Source organism: Falco punctatus (genome assembly GCF_963210335.1).
Source record: "Falco punctatus genome assembly, chromosome: 13".
NCBI lineage: Eukaryota > Metazoa > Chordata > Aves > Falconiformes > Falconidae > Falco > Falco punctatus.
This window is the reverse complement of record NC_137593.1, coordinates 8621144-8635871: the sequence shown is the minus strand read 5'-3', so window position 1 is coordinate 8635871 and position 14728 is coordinate 8621144. Positions and strand designations below refer to the sequence as shown.

General features: G+C 42.4%; 1 protein-coding gene across 3 annotated transcripts in view; it reads right to left on the bottom strand.

Annotated features, from left to right (window-relative positions):
- LOC308072740 (calcium-activated potassium channel subunit beta-2) overlaps positions 1 to 14728 on the bottom strand; it is a 161533-nt gene that overhangs the window by 117729 nt on the left and 29076 nt on the right. The gene's annotated exons all lie outside the window — the stretch shown is intronic.

The window sequence follows — 14728 nt, the reverse complement described above, 5'->3', positions numbered from 1 at the left end:
AAAATAAGCCTAGATCTGTAATCATTGCAGAGGAGACAGTTTCCCAGAGGTAAAGAGGTCAGACCCAACCTCCCTTCCTTTTGGTGCTGTGTGACACCTACCAGAGATTTTCCAGCAGAGATCTTCACTGTAGTCCTTTGTAACTGGGACTGGTGTGTCTACAGCTTATCTTTTTTTTTCAGAGGAATTGAAAAGACTGTGCCAAATAAAGAGCACAGATCTTGTCTTGAAAAAAGTAGCAGACAGAAGAATTAAAAAGACCCAAGGGACAGAAAATGAGTATTTAGAAGAAAGGAAAAAAAAGACACAAGCCCATTTTTCAGTTTGACTGAGTTTTGGCTCTCATTTTCTTGTACTTTCTGTACGAATGTCAGCAGCTCTTGGAGTCAGAGGTGCACTGCTGGGTCTGCTATCACCATGCTGAGTGCAGACGCCTTGGGGCAGCTCCTGCACCCCCAGGGCTACGGAAGGAAGGGACTTGCCCTTCTGAAACTACCCAAGATTCTCTTCCAATGATTTGGAAGTTTGGCAGTTCTCTAGGGAAAGAAAAAACTCTTCAAAAATTGCTCATTAAGGAAATGATTATGTATCTTGTGAATATCATTTTGAATTACTCTGGTGATGAAGGCATTGCCATCTTTTGTCACTGAGCAGTGTGTGTGAATGTGGACACTGATACTTTTCCCCAACTTACTCCCAAGGAGAATGCTGCTAAAAAGAGGGACTGGCAGTCACAGTCTCTGTGGTGGCTGAAAGTGTTGACTTCTTGGGCAAGACTTTATTTCATTGTGTTTCAGTTTGTTCATTCATAAAGCAAATATTTTTTTCTATTGCTGCTGAAGGTGTTTGTAAAACCAGGCAGTGTCCATGGAGCACTCCGATATCCCTGACTCCATTGGAGTGGATAGGGTGCTGCTACTCAAACCCAAGGTCATGTTGACCTCAATTGCTGGACATGCCTGAGACGCCTTTTTTGTTGTTGCTAAAATAGATGAAAACAGTTCACTCACTTTTGCCGTTTTGGCAGGTTCCCTTTCACTCCGAAAGCTTGTTTCAAGTCAAATGGTCAAATTGTAAAAGATTTCCATCTATCCGGTAGATGCCTTAGAATGAGAGGAAGCCGACAAAGTTGACACTATAGCAGACATAAGCTGCCCGAACTCAGCTATTACCGAAGACTTTTCCCCATCAATACATCTGAGTACTAAATAGCTGAGAAGTAATTACGCCTAATGTTTCCTGATCTCTTCCCTCTTTGCACATGGTAGTCTATTCTGTTTCTGAAACGCTCGCCTCACATTCATGGCATTTGGCCTGCAGCAGTGAGGTGGAGTCCAGCCCCAGAATGTCTAAAACATTTTCTTCTAATAGATGGCTCACCATAAGCTGGAAATGCGTCACACACCAGCCAGTTATTTCCACATCATAAACTCCTAATGCTTCTTTAGACTGATGGGGTTTTGTATTTGCTAAGACCTGGAAATATGCCAAATATTCTTCCATGCATGATGCTTCTTTTACTTTAGCCACTGTTGAGTTAATCATTGGGTTTTTCTGGTGCTTGAAAGCCCCTCCATTTGCTCCTGAGCATTAGCTTAAAGCACCAAGCCAGTTCACAACTAGGAGCACCCTGTATAGCAGGGACAGGAAACATTTGTGCTGAGAGATGACCTCCCACCCTGGCCATGGGGTTTGCATTCCGGGCATTCCCAGGACTGCAGGGAATTCCTGGCACTGGGAGCTGAGCTGTCCTCACATCCAGGTTCCCACTCGGTGTACTCCTAGGCATCTTCTTTAAGCTCTGCATGTCACCGATCCTATTCCCCCACTTCTCCTCCTTGTTTCTCCTCCACCCACCTTCCCCATTAAAATCCCAGTAAAGCAGCCTGGCTGGGAAGTTCAGCTTATCAGTGTTTGCTGGAAGGAGAGATGTTTGGGAGGGCGGTGAGAAGGCACTGGCTATGAGTACAGATTTTCAGTGAGGGCTTGACTTCTGCACTCCAGTCTCTGGTGATCCTGTTGGGACGGACTTGAGTGCCGGTCCCAAGAACCAAAAGGCAATTCTACTTCATTAATCACGTTGCTAGCTGGTTTCTAATGGTCTTATCAACATGCTTTGCTATCTGCAAACTGTACCATCTTTGAAGTGCCCTGCCTGCTCACCTCTCCCTTTAATTTGTTCCTTTTATGGCAAGATTCTGGTAACTGCAGAATTTCCTCTTTTCCCCACTGACTCCAAGTCTGATATGCTTTCCAGATTCTCCAGCTGCTCAGCACTAGTTAAGATTGTGCCAACTTGTCAGTGATAAACCTTTCTTTCTTTTATTTTTTTTTTCCCAGAGGCTTGTGTGTACAAAGCTTCAAGCATAAAAATCTGCTTCAGTCCTGAAGCTTGGCAGACAGCATCTCAGGCCAGGAGCAAATATCTTTGCCAGGTTAAAAACAACGATAATATGTTTGGCCATTTTTCAGTACTGAGAGTATAAAAATAATAGTTTGTGTGATGGAGGACTTTATGAGCTTATTTAACTAAAATGAGTGTGATTTAACACAAGCATTTTGCAAGGGATTTATCCTCAATACAGCCTTATTGCAGTGCTTTAAATTCCTACTATTTCCTCTTTTAAGGTTAACGCAGTTGCGTTCACACAAAGGTGAGAATGTTTTCTGCAACTTTATACTTTGTTCTCCAAATGCATCCAGGAACCTAGGAGTTAACTATATCCACAAACCTACTTGCATATGCACATACATGCAAATACACACAGGCGCATGCATACACGGTTTTCTCTTTGCCCTTTCTGAATACTCTGACCTTGTACCAACTCTTCTGTAGCTACAGGAACTGCTCCTTCCAGAGCTCTGCAGAGCTGTTCTCCACAGACAAAAGCTTTACCTCCTTAAGGCACGGCAAAAGTCTCTGTGAGCCACTGTTCATGAATCCTGGCTTCCCAGGCTGACAGCAGAGCTCACCACATGCAGTGAATCCTTCAAATGCCAGCTCCCCTAGGGACTGTGTTTCAAAGGACAGCAATAATGGTAATCTTTTCACTTCTGCCACGCTTCTCATCAGAGTATAGCAAAGCATTTGATCAGTACTAGGTCCTGACTACAGGTTTGGAATAACGGCAAAAGAGGGGCACGCTGGCATCCTCTACCCTAGAAGCAAAAAAATTCTTGACTTGAGTGCCAGCCTCAACAGGACCGCTTGCTACACGTATGGCCTGCTTGCACCAGGCCAGCTGTAGGGCTGCAGATTGGACATGACCAGCTATGCAGGCAGGATATCGTGCAAGGAAGGAAGGAAGACAAGGCAAAGCAGTTAGAGCATTGAGATCCTGAATCCAGACTATGTGAATTAACCTGATTCAGCCCAAAGCGTTTTCAGATCACAGCAAACTGCCATAAATCATAGTAAACATGAATGCCTGCAAGATCACCTTTGCATTATCAGTCTACCTCCTGATATATAATCTTACAGCCATCCCTACTTACATGACTGTAGAGGTGGACAAAATCTCACACTTCAAGATATATGAAACCTCCAAACATTTCCTGATGCCTAGAAAATCGTTTAGACAATGCAGTAAATTTACTATGAGTCATAATGCACAACAGTTAATAACAAAAGCGCGGTTCCTGCCCAAATTCCTATAAGCACAACACAAAAGCCTTCCCGTTATAAACACAGAATCACACTACGTTGCTTAATTCCACCCCAAAACACTTAAAATCCCCAGTCCCACTGAACAGCTTTATAGTTATCAAAAATCTAATAGATGAAACCAAAAAGGCATAGCAGAACCTAGACTGTCCAAATTAAAGCCTCTGAGATTCTCCGTAAATCCATCACAGAGCATAAAAAGCATTAATTTGCCTCCTGGCTTCACATCCTCTTGACAACTTAGTATCCAAATGCATTATCAGTGGCCATTCCTTTGCAGTTGGTAACAGCTGAAAGAAAACTGGGAGGGAAAGGGCTGCAGTTACCGGCATATTGCTGGGCATCACAGGAGCTGCAGTTTGCCACAGGCTTGCTGTATCATTTTGGTCAAGTTGCTTAACCTTTTTATGCCCCATCTCCCTCTCTGTCCTGGATAACAGCTGCTGATTTACTTCACAAGGCTTTTGTGAAGCTCCATTTGTCAGTGCCTCCTATGTATTATTTATTGTCGAAGACATAAACAATTGCATCCTGAAGGTGCTGAACACATCACCTGCATTTTGATTCCTGCCAAAATCTTTCTTCCACTTAGGACAAACCCTTTATTTCTCCTTCACTAGAGTAATAGTCTTTTATTCAATTGTGATTAAATTCAGCAAGCCAATATGCATGTTTGGGGCCACGAAGTCAGCTCCCAGTTGCTGACTTTCTGTAACAGGGGAGGCTCAAGGAAAAGCCTCTGGATTTGTGATGCAGCAGTGGCAAAAAGCGTTGCTCATTTTGAGGACTCTGCAAGATGCTGGCAATTGGTGGTCCTGTCAGCATCTTCAGCGAGGCGTTACTCATGTCTGAAGGACAGCTTTTGGGGTGAGACTATGCCCTGCATAGATGTTTAAAGAGCAGCAGGATAAACATATGTGAAGAAAAAGCTGAACAGAGCCCAGATATAGCAGATCTATCTCTGTTAACGCTACACAGTGTAAATGTATCTGAGAAAAGGCACATAAAAAGAAGTGCATTTTCTATAAATCTTGGTGAAAATATTGGCTTGGTTTTAATATTTTTTCTACTGGAGACTCTGGTCTATCAGGCTCCCTTGTTCCTGTTATGAAACCTCATGACAAACTAGGCAGTGGCTAGATTTAACATCCTGACTGACCTTATCTAACTGACCTTGCACCAAAACAGCTCAGTGTGCTGCCAAATTTTCCAATTCTCTTCAGTATCTGAAGTCTCAGGAGGTCCATTTCCTGAATAATTTTGCATCTGCTGACCTTATCACGTTGCCCAGAAATGAAACTGCCAAGCAACCCATTGGGGGCATCTAAGCACACTCACAAAAGGGGGAGCTCTGGGTGCAAAGCTTTCCTCTGAAAATGCAGAAGCGCTGGGCTTGCCTGGGTGTTGGTGGGTGTTGTAAATTACCGAGAACAACAAGGTGTCTGTTGCTAAAATAAATTCGGCCTCCAAATTCAACCGAGTATTTGACTAAAATCCTGCCACACTCTGGAAGGCTGAAGATGGTCTGAATGATACGGAGCGTTGAGTTTCTACAGATGGGTGGTTTCAGTTTTGGGAGAACTCTTCTCAACACTTAAAAATAAACAAGAGAAAGTTAGAAATGTATCTTGTGACTCTCCAGAAGAGCTTTATGTTACGTCACTTGTTATGCAAGCCAAAAGTGGGTTTAACACAAAATGGCACTGACTTTTCAATCATTAATGGCACAATCAACTAAAATACATAATCTGTTGCAGTGAACACAGTGTTTGTAAACATGTGCAATTAAAGTGGAATAAGATTCAATTATAATGGGTTATGTGTGCATAATAATTCAGATCATGCAATTCTTATTAGTTGGGCTGTACCCTGAGCTTGGTTCAGGAGGAAATTATATTGAAATGTGCTATAATGAAGAGGAAATTTTAATGAGAAGACAAGGTTGAAAAAATATTACTCAAAGCAAGAGGAATGAAAGTATCTGGAGGCAGAATACAAATGACAGTAATACAAAGTCATTTGACTATATCTCTGGCTTCATGCAAAGATTAGAAATTCACACTTGACAGGTGCCAGAACTAGGTAGGCAGAATTCGCCCCACTGGTTGCCACTGTTCAGCGAGTAGGTCTGCACTCCCTCTCCAGATAAGCCCTCTACAAGCTTTGCTCATTTTAGGAGTTTTGCATGGTGCAAGTGACAGAAGAATTTAGCTCTCTGAGCCACAAGAGTGCCTAGCTTCTCCCAGCCTGCTACTTTTTGGGTGGGGGCAAACAGTTCTCCCAAAGATGCTTCATTTAATTTATTTCCACTTTTTTCCACGATAGCGTAGGCTTATATCCAAGGTAGACGTTAAGCACCTATCTGATCTTTGCCTTTATTTAATCACTCACAGAAGTTGATTTACTTCACATGAATTGCTTTAATTAACCATCACTAGGAGTGGGAGAGAACCAAACCACATTTTCTAATGCACAGAAAATTACTAGGTGATACTGAACACATAAGGGTTGATCTCAGATAAAACATGCAGACCTTGTCTAACTCTGGAAACAGATAGCTCACAAATTACTTTACGAAAACCAGTTATAATGGGTACATGTGTATAACAATGCAAACTGTGCTACAATGATTAGTACAAGGCTTTGACTTGATTTAATCAATATTTGAGAGGTGAAAGCAATATAGCATATGAAGTAAAACAAAATAAACGAAAAAACCAAGATGCTGTGTTGCATTAGCTACACAATCCTTAGGAGGCTGAGATCCTGAAGAATAACTTGTATTGATTTAGACAAGGCATTAAGGGTATCTGCCCCGAGCTTGCTGCTGTTGGCACAGGGCAGCTACACTTAAGAACATAAAGGTGCACTTCTGTAGAGTGATAACAAGTGACTGTGAGAGATTAAGCTGGAAATTTTACATGGAGGCAGAAACCTCTGTGTGCATCTGGTCCCACAGGACCACCAAGGATAAAAACTCTCAGATAATCAAGAAGGAAAAAAATATCCAGAGACCAGATTCAAGATTCTTCATTCTGAACAAATGTTCACTAAAGGAAATTTGAAATTATATGAAGGAAATGATACTGTCACCACAGCTCACAGTAAACAATAGTCTCATACATATTCCTATGTTCATTGCTGTCACCTAATGCTCCAGCCAGGGATCTGTGCCGTTCCTACAGAAAACAGTAAGAAGCATGGTGATCTTCTGGCTCTCTGGGGGGACTGGGCAAGCATCCCCCATTGTGCATCTTCTGGTTTTTGTTGTGGGGGTTTTTTTTCACTTTAACTTCAAGTGTTGCAACCTATGAAGTTTCCCTTGCCAGGAATTTTTTCTGGATGTTTCATCTATGTTCTTCTTTTGCGCTCCCAACTCTTCATATTTTCTTTTACACCTTACCATGCTACTTGATTCTTCCCTGTCTTTGGTGTTCATACCTGTCAGCTCTAGGTTGTGATGTGTCTCTGTAGCCATTTTTCTCTGAGCGTCAGTATATTACAAATGCAGTTCTTCCAGTACTGATTTAGCTCCTTTAATCATTCTTTATAAATGAATGTCTCCATCCCCTTGATAATTTTTGTTGCTTTTCTCTGAACTCACTACAATTTTTCAATATCTCTTTGCTAATGAGTTTCCCCAAACTGAATACAGCGTTCCAGGTACAGAAAGACACAGAGCAGCACAAAAGTGGTCTGAACCTGTGCTGCCCCAAACTGCACAGCCCTTTTGCTGCTGTATCTCATTTGTAACTTGGGTCTAACTTGTACCCACAAGTTTTGAGAGAGAAGATGGAATTTCACCTACTGTTCTGTTTCAGATATTTAACAGGCAGATTCTAAAATGCTAAATTTGAAATTTTTTTTAGCCAGTAGTTTTGGGTGTGCATAACTGTCCCAAAGACTGCAGTCTGAACTCTAAGCACCATCACCCATATGGAAGTCAACCCCCTGCCTTATGTCAGTAATTTAGAAAATACCCAAACTGTACATCTGGATGTGTAATTCAAAACCTGCCATTTAGGAAGGATACTGGGGTAGAAGTGAATTTTCCTAAGTTTTCAGGCTAGCAAGATTCACATCTGCAGAAGCAGACATGCAAAATTATGAACCAAAACTCCTTTCTTCCTACCAATGAAATCTGATTTATCTGGTTTGTTCCAGTGAACAGGAAAGCTGGTCAAATTCTCCAGTTCTGTAACTAACCACGAATTCATGTTATGGCATCCTGATCCAGCTGTTTTTCTCTCTGGAACCATTTGCATCTTTTGTGGAGGATTTTAGTTCCTCCTAATTTCACCTCCTCTGCATATCTCATTAAAATGTTGCTTCCTCTTCCATTCCTAGATGAACAGTGAGGATGTTAAAGAAAATTTACTTAAGAGTAAGCTTTGTGGCTCTTCTATGGTGTCCTCATTTTCAGCTCCGTGCTTTGCCACTCACTGTTAACCTCTCTTTATAGCCTTCCAGCTTGTTTTCAATCAAGACAACAGTGCTCATCTCCAAGCTGATTTAAATTAATTTTTCTAGAAAGATTTCATGAGGCACAGTATCAAATGCACTACTCGGATGCAAATATATTACAGCTCCAGCATTCCCTTCATACTTCAATTTGTTGTTTCTATCAAAAAAGCAATCAAGTTTGTCTGGTGAGATTTATTCTTGCTAGGCTGATGCTGCCTGAGGCTTCGTGCTGCTGGGCCAGCTCTCAGCCACGCTGAACACCCATGATCAGAACTGACTCCAAGGTAGCTGGGTGTATCAGCACCTCTAAAAATGGGTGTTTGGAGGGCACTGTTATGTTAATCCTGCACTGTGGGTTCAGCTAATTGGCAGTTCTTTCTTTATTGTACCAATGCAAGGCCAGACAGGACTGTGATTTCTGTCCAAAAGTAGTTGGGATCCCACACAACAACCTGGGGCACAATTTCCGTGGAAGGTTGCGGCCAGGGGTTGTGGTCCCTCCACTTGCTGATAGAGACTGCCCTTGTGTTGTGGCAAGGCCCCCTAAAATGCCTCAGAAAGCCGTGCGCTGGCACATCTTGCTCAGCACCATCTGCAAAGCATCCTGTTCCCTGCCAGGCGTCACTCCCAGGGCTCTCCCCATTGGTGGCATGATGCCTGGCCATGACGGAGACCTCCTGCCAGGAGTCTCATCACAGATTTAGAGAGAAGCTGCTGGGTAGCAGTGGCCACTGCAGCCACCCAGGGACCATTGCAGGGACCTTTTGATGGGCTAGGTAGTGCTGCTTGCCTTTGTATTCCTCACCCTCACCACATTCCAAAGGAATGCCGATTTCTTTATTTTAGAAAGGGTAAAAGGTAGCTTTTCAGAAAACAATGTTTTGTGATCATTTATTTCTCCTTTTAAGTGTCTGTATACACTTTTCTTTAGTCAGTTCTTAGTCTGCTGGTCACCAATTAGGAGAAACAATCACTTGCAGTATGATGTTTCCACAACTTCCCCCAATAAACCAGACTCAACTGTATCAGCTGATTTACATATTTCCCTCAAATATTTTCTCACATGTTACTAGGAAAAGATACTTTATTGACTTTTCCTAATTTCTGAATTGTTCACATTTCTTTTATGCTTCATTAAAGATAGATTGGAGTCATCACTACTTTCATACCCACCCTAGTTTACTAATTAACAGACATACTTTTTCTCTAGGATTTTTGCTTATCTTTGCCAGATACTTGTATAAGTGTCTTTCATATTCCCTTTAAATCCTTTGATAACATTAATTCACTCTGATTTTTTTATTTATTTCTACTTTTTTGTTATCCTTATCCATTCCCTGCTGAGCTTTAAATGAATCTGTATTCTTGTTTGATTTCCTTCCCACTGTTTCCTGTTTCCGTAGAGGTTTTTTAACCTCACATCTTTGAGCAGTACCTTGTGAAGTGACTGTAACTGTAGAAGATAACAAACTTTTAATGTACACTTATTAGTCATGAAGATTTGTGCATACCTGACTGCCATAGGGACTGGAGGGGTCAAATCTGGAAATAGCCCCTTGTGAATTACAGGTGCAGAGTCTGGGTCAGGACAGGACCACTGTCACCGGCTCTTTCTAAGCTGAGCATCCTCCCATGAGCCACGCAAGATAAAGGTGGGCTTCCACCTCAGAACACCATCCCTCAACCCACCAAGCAAGCAGCAGCCTCAGCAAGTTCAACAGGGTCTTTCAAAAGATCCTTGGTTACATTCAATGCATGTGCTTAGAACAGACAGTAAACATCTTTTTGTCAGTAACTAGTTCCTTAAATAATTAGTTAATATTGGCATAGTACTTTGAAGATGTTAACTGCTCTGTAAGTGCACACATTATTTTTGGCATTTAAGGGTCTTTTCACTCTGCTGGCCATGCCTAGTTCTCAGTATTAATGAGTTACGTGATGTTGCTTAGGGGTAGATGTGTTTAGCAGAATGGATTAGTTGCTATCTCTCTCCATATCTTTTTTTTTTTTAAAAAAAAATAAAATAAAATAAAATTTGTTGTTTCTGGGAAAGGGAATATCTAGCTTCATTGTCCCTTAGGGCAAGAGAAAGGCTCATAGTGAGCCCTTGGTCCAGCTGAAAAGCTTTTGTCCTGGAGGTGGAAAGCATCACTGCTAAGTGAGTATCACCCATTCCAAGGTTGCTCCTAACAAGTTCCAGCTGCACGTCCTTCCCTCACTCAGTTGTGGCTTGGTGGTGTAAGGGGAAAAGGCAAATTCTCTTCCAGGCCAGGTAAACCATTACATTTTTTGCTGTCAACTCTAAAGCAACATTTTTGAAAAAGGAAAGATTTTTTTTTTTTAAGAGTTGCTAAGATTTCAGCAGGGATACTGGTGAAGTTATTAATGCTAGGCTATCAACGTATTAAGTAGCCTCTTGATGTGATTTATCTAAAGCAAATGGCAGTGGTGTCTGTGTTGGTACTGTTTATATTGTTCTTACAAAATTACTTAAAGCTCCTAGCTAATTCATTACTCTGGAAGTCTAATGCAAGGCAGCAGGTACTACAGTTCCCCTGCAGAGTCTATTTTCAATATTAATTATCTTGCTGTGCGTTAAGTAGTTTTTGTTTTTGCGTTAAAAGGTTTATGAAGATTAGATGATTAAAATGATAAAAACTAATTTTCTCAAGCATAGTCACTCTGCAGCAGTCAACTGGAAAGAGAAAAATATGTGCACTTAGTTGTCTTGGAAAAATGGCACTATAACTGAATTATCTTATGGGGGGGAAGGGAACAGTGGGAAAAGCTGTTTTATCACAAATGTTGTTGCTGTCCTTCTGGCCACACACTTGTGCTTGTGTTGATGTGTCTGCTGCTCATTTTCATTACCAATAAGGCAGATTTTTGTCTGAGAAATTAATTTCAATATATGACAGGAATGGCTATCACTTGCAAACACACCACATCTGCTGCAAAGCTAAGCTCAATGTGACAGCAGAGTGTATTTTGACTGGTCTTGGAGGAGGGGGGCTGATGAAACATCTCTGTGGCTGGGTCTGGTTTCATGGCATTAAGCTGGGCTGCAGTACAAGTGCCTCTTACAGGGGCAGCTGTTACTGGAGGATGATCTTATGGTTAAAGGAATCTCTTTTATAAACACTGTTACTATGCCTTGGTTCCCTAGCTGCAAAATGATGAGCAAACTCTGAAGGAGAAGGATAAGTCACAGCCTTACCTTCTGTAAGACATTGTTATTAGTCTGCTAATGCTGACAGATATCTGGTTTCACTCCTTTGCTCTTTATCCCCAGTGACATCCAGAGGGACTCTGCAGAGCTGTTATGGCTTATCACAATATATTGCTAAATCTGGGGCTGTTGGACCTCAGCAGATTTGTTGGTTTTAATTTTGGCCTAATAGTGAACTCTGAAGTGAGATTCAGTTGGTTGAGAAAGATATATCTATGCTTTCCTCTCTTCAAAACCAGTGGACTGGAAGCATGATCTGGGCAGCACAGCAGCAGAGGTGGGTGCAGCTACCCAGAGTCCTGCCCTGCAAGGCTGCCACCCTGAAGAGCCCACGCTGCGGTTTTCTGCCTTATCTCCGCAGTCATCTAACTTGCTGCCTGCTCTCACCTCTGCTGCTTCCATCACAGGACACACATGTTGGCTGAGAGAGGGCAAAGTGACCCCAGGCAAGCCAGCCGCAATGCCCTCCCCATAGCGCTTCAGATCGATTCCTGTGTTCCTGTGACTGGCACAGGGTCTCTTTTTCCTCCCCGCCCCATTATAACCATGGTGACTTTTAAACAGCATAAAATGTTCTGTTACAACAAAGTTTCTTGCCTGTCAGGTAGAGGAATCTGCACAGAATTTGCTAATGTTAAAGACGTGGGAATTAAAGTCGCTCTTACCCTCAGCAGCAGTCACCTCTGTTTGCAAGTGAGGATGAAACCGAAAGAGCAAAAGGTGCTTTGTGCAATACAGTGTAAGTCAAGAAGCTGAGGACAAGCAGGAGAATTGCTCTGATTATTTTGCATGTTGGACACATCCATTTTATACAGTCCTGTGGTGGTTTCTGCATTTCAGGATGCTTTCCTTCAATGACTAGCACTCTAAATATTGTTTTTTTCTATGAGGCTGTTGTCATTAGTGTTATGAACTGCTTTTTGTTGGTATCATGCAGTTTTTTCAATGTCCTAGATCATGGGTACTAGACGTTTATCCATTTCACACCTTCATTATCTGATGTAGCCCCATCATTACTCCAGATACGTACAATAGTATTATCACTGTTGTCTCATTTCATTGTAATTCTCATTTGTTTAGTGCTTTATTTCTTAGAAATAAGGCTGAAGCATAATCAGCCCCTATATTATGTATGTTTGATTCTGAGATATTTGATAAAATCTGTCTGTGACTTGGAGGTGGCACAGTGTCTGTTTTAGGCTGGTGTTCATAGACTGGGCTAACCAGCACATTTAATACTGGATCCTGAACAGCCTCTGAGAGCCTAAAATGTCTGTAGTGGATACTTCAGTCTCCTGCATGTCCACAGTGAAGGTTCCTCTCAGTGCTAAATATAATCTCTGTTCTCAGAAAGTGAGGCGTTTGTCTTATTAATACATGTCCTACCTACAACAATAATGACTGAAGTGTATTTGATCTTCTTGCCCTGGTTCTCCTGAACTGAACCTGTATGTTGTGTGAGGCTTCATAGTCAGCTGTAGAGAGGGGAAAGGAGGAGAGAAAGAGGGGGGGGAGGAGGGGGAAGAAAAGCAAAGCAGGATGCAGCTGCCTCTGACTAAGATGAACATAGACGTCACCCTGTCATGGTGGCAACTGTTAGATGTTTATGTTGAGAAGGTTTTTAAGGATCAACTAAATAGAAATTAAAGCTGAGATGAGAATGCAGAAAGGAAAGGGGCCAGAAAGACAGCTGTGACACGTCTGACATGAGGGGACTCTTGATTAAGGAAATAGCCTGTCACACTAAGCAGAGAAATTGCACTCGGAGCCTAGGAAAACTCGCTGAATATCCTGCCTGAGAGAAAGCATTGAAAGGGCTGACCTGAATCCATTTTTAGCAGTGACTCTTCTAACTGGAAGTGTTTCTGGCTACAGTGAAGCTGCAAGCAGGTCCTGCTTTGCTGGACCCTCGTGATGTCAGTTCTCAGCCATCAGTGTAAGGTGGCGCATGCCACTGACACTTGGAGGAAGAGAGCTTTGGCTTGCTCAACAGCCCTTACCTCTGATACATGATGTAGCTTGTGGCAATCTTTGGCCACAAGTAACATAGAGTTACAGGAGGTCTTGCAAGAGCATCTGCTGCAATAAAAGCAGATAAACAGTAAGTCTGGGTTATTAATCCCAAACGTAACACTTCATCCATGTTAAAGGCTGGAAGGGAAGAGCCCTAGTTTCTCGGCTTGTAAGGTGTCATTAATAGATCAACCCATGGAGAAAATACCAGAAACGGTGTTTTGGAACAAATTATATGGTTTTAAAAGTATGTTTCATCCAGCAAGTAATTATCACACCTGCTGATACTTGTTAAGATATAATTCAGTGAAAAACAAAATCTGTGTTTCTGCTATAAATTCTGGCTCGATTCCCACAGATACCAATCCTCAATCTTTAGCCAAAATTTGCTGAGGCATTGTCTGGCACAGAAAATGGACTCTGAGCTCTAACATAAAACCTAATTACAGGAGGTACTGCAAGACAGGGTGAGAGATAATGCCTGTAGTGCTGAAGAAGACAGGATTTGGTACTCATTCTTTTCCAGCAAAAAAATACCAGATATCAGTAACACTGCCTTAGATGCAGAACATGCAGACAGATGCACACTCCAGTATTGAAAAGCACAAACTGCCTTCTGTCCTCTTTACTCAGAACCCAAATGTCTGCAGCTATATCAACAAATATCATAAAAATTAGAAATAACATTCCAATTCCCAGTGCAAGGAAGCCGTGGTGCATGCATGTGCATGCAGGGGGAAGTGTGAGGATTTGGCTAGCAGGTAACAAGTCAAAATTGATTCCACATCACACGATCCTTTGAAAGCCTGACCATCTATTCATCAGGACCTGCCTTGTGTCTGGGCAGTGATGGCAGCTGGGGCAGTCACTGCAGCAATGCCCATCTAGGGACAGCAGGATATTGCAGGGGGCTTATGTCTCTGCAGGCATTAAGACCTCTGGCATCAGGACTGGATTCCCCAGATGCCTTTCCCTGCTTAGCTGTTGGGAAGCTGCACTTCGCTGACAGTTTTGCCTGGAGGCCATATATTCGCACAAATGGGAAGTTTGCCATAGGCAAACAGCAGAGGAACCAAGGGGGCTGGCAAAGGCAGGTTAACAGCGTGGCTCTGAAACAGGCTGGAGGGAAAGTGCTGCAAAATACGCTTTTGTGTGGGAACTGTTCAAAATTGAAGGCTCAGTCGGCCATGGCAGTAGTGTGCCAGTAGTGGGAACAGTCAGCCGCTGTGTTCAGCAAAGAACCAGTTCCCAGTGTCCAAGCATGGACCACAGGCTGCATGGAGAGTGAACACAGGTACCGGGTCTCAGTGTTCACCTTTCATCACAACTGCATGAGTGACATGGAGCAAATGTGAACA